Here is a 5,830-nt window from a genome sequence, read left to right as displayed (position 1 = left end):
CAGGTAAAGACAGAAGACCATGAAACACTAGATTGGGTGTTTCACCACACGGAAATACCAAGAATGATTAAAAGACAGGTGCAAGGAGAGAATCTCCATGTTGCAGGAAAAGGTGATTTTCAAGTAGAGTGGCACATGGCGGGGGATCTTAAAACACTTAAGTGCATGTATAACGTTAGTAAAGGAGGTAACTCAAAGTCTCCTTGTCTTTACTGCAAAGAATCAGCGCAAGTAATGGATTCTAAATGGTGGAAGAGAGCACCTAATAGAGATAAAGTTGACCCTGACTTCAAGGCCATTCTTGACATTCCACTATGTAATGTTCACATATGCACATTGCATGCTCTATGTCGAATTATTGAGAAATTGGTATTTTTGTATATTGGATTTGCTTGGAAACTCCGTCCCGAAAGAAATAGAAAGGATGCTCTTCATGCATTGGAAAAAGTGTTATCCGATATAGGTCTGCATGGAGGTGATGTTCATATCACAAAGGATTTTAAAAAGTCTAGCAATGGCAAGGAGGTACCAATCAAGCCCTCTATTGGTGGTGTTAAGGCAAGAAGATTCTTGTCTCGACCCAAACACAATAGTAAGCAAGTAAGGCAAGGTAAAACAGTTTCAAGGATTAGTTATGGATTGTGGAAGCAAGTCCATAATGAAACATCATGAGGCAGATGGGGAAGCACGAAATGTGAAGGCAGAGGTGTGGAGGTCTCTTGATCAACTCTTCATGTTCTGTGACAATGTAACATGGACAAAGAGTGATTACAAGAACTTTGAAGAGGCAATAAAACATTTTGGGAAGTCAATGAAAGACGCATGGACAGCCTGCAATATAACTCACTACATGGTAAAGTGATGTCTTCTTCTTTTACTTAAGTGTGATCCTCTTTTCTTTTATAACTTACTATGCATTCTTATGTCTTTGTGAAAACAGCATATCATCTACAACCACCTTCCCTATTTTGTCAAAAAGTATGGATGCCCAGCAATTTGGTCTACCCAAGGCATGGAGAAGTCTCACTACATGGCACGTAATGCATTTTTCAGACACACACAACACTATGGAGGGAGTCAAAAGGCAAATAGTCTGAAGGAAGTCTTCCAATGGTTTTACCGAGGCATTCTACAAAGGCTGCATGCTAAAAGAAAAGTTGCTAGCTCCAAAGTCAAGCTTGCTTTTATTCTAGCCCAAAAGCAAAGACGAAGACAAACTTTGGACAATTCAATGGCAGCAGAGAGACATAGACAGTGGAGGGATTTGAAGATATTTAGAAACCATAAATGGACAAGTAAACATGAATAGCAGTTTGTAACTTATTGGTGTTATGTCCACATGTTTTCAAACTCAATCAATAGATTTTTATTCTGTGGAACAAGTGACTCTTGGTGTAATGCCTATATGTTTTGAGACTCCATCGAAAGTAAGTCTTTTGTGAAACATGTGATCTATATTAACAAGCATCAATACATCCATATATTAACACACAAAAAATTCAATCAATACTACTTAATTATGCTAGACATACTGTTGATCCTTACCAATAAAATACTGAGTGTCAAACACTTTTAGAAGCTTTTGAGTGTGGGAAGAGTACTGAAGTGTCGTACAATGATGGGACAAATGCAAAAGGGTACTGATCGTCCGTACGGACAAGGAACTGATGAGGATCAAAGACTTTGTACAAATCAGTTCAACTTCAACATAATGTTTGTGCTATATTTGATGACTAAATCCTATTACTCCCAAGGCTTGCGAGTCGGAACTCTCTTTTTGAACTTGATTGGACTCTTTTTCTTCCTTATTGGCTTGATGTCGACTTTCTGTTTATCAATGCTTGCCTCTGTTGCTTGTCTGAGAGGGGTATCCTTGTCTTCAGCTATCTCCACGTGTTCTTCTTCTTGGATTGTTTGGCCTGATGCAATCATGGGTGGCTCTCGAAACCTTATGAGCTTGTGTTTTCCATAGCCCTCTAGACATTTGGGCTCCTTAACACCACATGCTAATGCATAAGAAGTGTAAGACAAAAAGTAAGAGGCCCTAGAGGCCTGCTTATTCACATAATCCCCAAATATATCTATGGCGGACAACCTCTCTATTAAAATGATCTTTTCCTTTTGCCATGGAAGATCATGTCCACCTAATACCCTAGACAAACATTTAAAGAAGTAAACAATGGCTTCTCCATTGTTGCTCAATTGCCTATGGTAAATCAAGATCTTAGCACTACCTAGATCATGAATATAATGAGCTAGGCTTGACATTTTGCCAAACCCAGCTGGCCTGCTTCCACTTGATCTCTGGAGGAATGTGTCATCCTCAATTTGTAGCTGCCATGTATCAAAAGATTATAGTGAGACAATGATACATAACTACAAAACATTTAAACACAACATAAAGTATTTGATTTGAAGTAATAATATCATACCCTCTCATTTTCATCAGCAACAAGAAGTTCATCTTTCCAAAGATTTATTCCTCTCCCCTCCAGTCCAGCCTCTTCTTTAAGTTTTTCCTTATGAAGTGATGAGACATTCATAGCTTCCTGGGTGAGCTGGAAGGCAGCTTCATCTGGCTCTTGGAAACTTTCAGCCTCTTTGAAACAAATAGTAAGGGCCTCTGCAGGATCAAAGGTTGTTTCCAAAGCTAGCAGTGAATGGTCATCCTCTATGCCAACCTCCTTGTCAAGCCTTGAAGCCTGGGCAATAAGGGAAATGGCATAGTCCTCCCTCAAATTGAACATACACTCTATATCATGGAGGAAAACATAATCTTTACCACCAATCAAGACACCTGGAAGCATGGGCACTGCATAGTTGCTGCTCTGAACATCAAAGTCTTCAACTGGCTGTGCTGCCCTAAGAGTCTCAGTCCTTAGTTGAACAAGGTCAAGAGCAGCCACTTGCAGCCCCTCATCCTCGAGGTTGATATCTTCTTCCTGCTCTGCTATATATGTTGCCATAGGAATATCCTCTTTTACCTCTGCTACAGATATATCTTCTTCTTCAGTCTCCTGCCCTTGCTCTTCTAGAGATTGCTGTTGAAAGACAATGTACATAAGGAATGCCATGTTTTCCTCAAGCACTCTACACTTTCTGGTGTGCAAGTTACAACTGAATTTATATTCCTCAGGCAGGCTGTCAAACCTTCTATTCACATGGTACCTCAGCTTGTCAATGGAGACAATATGATTTAAATGCACAAAAATCTTTTCACCTTCCACAATCCTTCCTGCCTCTATCAGTTGTTTGAAGGTATCCCAATGGTCTGAAAGGAAATCTCTGTGATGGTCCAAAAGAGAGCTCATAGTGAACTCCCTGTTGAAAATATTGTGGTATATGTGGAAGTTCCTTTGAGCCTTGCACTTGTGAAGAAAGTCAAATAGGAGCAAATCTGGAGATTTGTCCTCTTCTGGTTCCCTTTGTTTTGAAAGGGAAGACTCACCTTTCTGCTCTAGTCTCTTGCTTTTGCCTGAACCAAAATTTATATAACATGAATTCTATATGCTCACCTATGCAATCAGATAATGTATAGGATATCAAAAAACAAAACTCTTCATCAGCACACATGAATCACCTGGTGATTGCTGTGGTCTGAGTATAGCAGCAGAGAAGTCCAACTTCCTCTTGAAAGGAGGGGCCTGAGGATCAACTGTTCCAAAGCAGAAACATTTCTCATCATCAAGAAAGACATCTCCATGGACATAGAAAGCAAAACAATGAGCAAACAGTAAAAACCAAAAGAGACACAAGACTTTGCAACAAAACGCGATGCAGATCTATTTGAAAAATGTAAAGTGCTCTCCTCGCATTTTGTTGCAAATTCTGAATTTCTACTGACATCCACTTCCAGTCAAATGCTATGGATATCTCACAATGTTCAGGACAGTAAATGATGCAAGGAGGAATTCCCATGTGCAAAAGAGATTAAAAGAAGGAGAAAAAATAAAAACTAGAACAAATATCAGAATTTGCAACAAAACGCGATTTGGAGCATTTGGAAAACATAAACCTCTCTAATCGCATTTTGTTGCAAAATTCTAAATCCTACTCATATCCATCTCTAATCAAATCCTAGGGTGATCTGACAGATTTCTAGGCACTGAGATTTATGAATTCTACAGATGGAAGAAATATAGGTAAGAAAACATTGGAAATGGTATAGATCTCTGACCTTTCTTTTCCTCTTCCATACTGATGGAATAGCCCTGGAGATTGTCCTGCTCTCTTCCAAAACTGAGCTGTAGCACTGGTAACCTAGAGATCTGGTAATGGTAGTAGTCTTCAGACAGGTTGCAGAGTGGATGGAGTGTGTTGGGTAGAAAGTGGTCAAAGTGGGAGAGAAGAGGATGATGGGAGGGTGCTGGCAGGGATGGAATACGGGGAGGGAAAAGTGTTAATGGATCTAATTATTAAATCATGATTGGCACAATTTCCAAGGCAAAAAGTGACCCACAAATTTCAAATCCCAAAAGATTTGGTGGGACCCACACGTGTTAAAAAACGACTATATCTCACACGTGTGGTATTAATAACTCCATTATTTGTATTTTGTAATAATCTACTCTCCTAACTCAGTTCTCTTGCATCTCTACCTCCCTACTCCACACCATCAGCATCCAGACCAGCACAGCAAAGGTTCATACCCAGCACAGGATACTCATCATCAGCACAGAACTCTTGCAGATAACTTCCAGGTTAGTAAGAAAATCTTTTTCCTCTTCTTCTTGTTTAATAGTATATTAGGGTAAGGAATTGATTGATGTGATGTAGGTTACATATTATGATAAATATTATATGCATTTTTTAGATTTTCTCCACTGCATGTAGAAGCAGGAAGACTTTTTATTTGGCCCTGTTGAATGAGAGTTTGATCACTTCTTGATGTCCATAGGCTCAATCCATGTTGCACCAAGCTGCATACACACTGAAATGACTAAAGGCATGCTGAAGTATGTTGTCTCTAGAATTTGCAGCAAAACGCGAGGAGAGGATTTTAGAAATCTCAAAATAGTTCAAATCGCATTTTGTTGCAAATTTTAAAATTCTTCTTCATCCACCCATTTCAAGCCTGCATAGTTCTTCTATAAACACAATACATATTGTTTATAGCTGGAAAGAGAGAGAATTCATCATATGGATGCAAAAGCATGTTGTTTCAAGCATTTGCAGAAAAACGCGATTTTGAGCTGTTACAAATTTCAAATCTTCATAATCGCCTTTTGTTGCAAATTGTTCAATTTTGCTTCATCCAAGTTGTTATCACCTTCTTTAATCATTCTATGTTCTCCATGTTTCTAATCTTTTACTATTGCTTTGTATGGACCTTTTCAGAGTGATGGCAAGAACCAAGGCAACTGCAAGGAGGTCTGGCAAGGGGCCAGGGCTTGCAGCAGCAGCAGCTGGGGCTGATGTCAAGGAATCTAGTGTGCCTACAAAAGGAAGAGTTGCACATGGCAGGAAGGGGAAGCCAATGAGCATGCTACAGCAAAAGTCCAAGAGGTTAAAGCATTCTGCTGGTGTGCTAAAGGAGATCAGGAAACAGCAAAAAGCTATAGGCTTTGCAATCCCCAAGGCACCTTTTCAGAGGCTAGTGAGAGAAATTTGTGATAGCTGGCACCTTGGTTTCAGGTGGAACAGGACTGCCATTCTTTCCTTACAGGAAATGGCAGAGGATTACCTGGAGAAGTACTTTGAAGATGCAATGCTTGTAGCAGCCCATGCTCACAGGGTAACTCTGATGGCCAAGGACTTCAACACATTGTCCAGAGTGAGGTGGAGGTATGACAAGCTGGTCCATCCTGTGGAATGGCAGGACATTAAAATG

This window comes from Cibotium barometz, chromosome 56 (assembly GCF_041138505.1).
Source record: "Cibotium barometz isolate CiBa-2024 chromosome 56, ASM4113850v1, whole genome shotgun sequence".
In the NCBI taxonomy this organism is placed as follows: domain Eukaryota; kingdom Viridiplantae; phylum Streptophyta; class Polypodiopsida; order Cyatheales; family Cibotiaceae; genus Cibotium; species Cibotium barometz.
Note: the sequence above shows the minus strand (reverse complement) of the source record.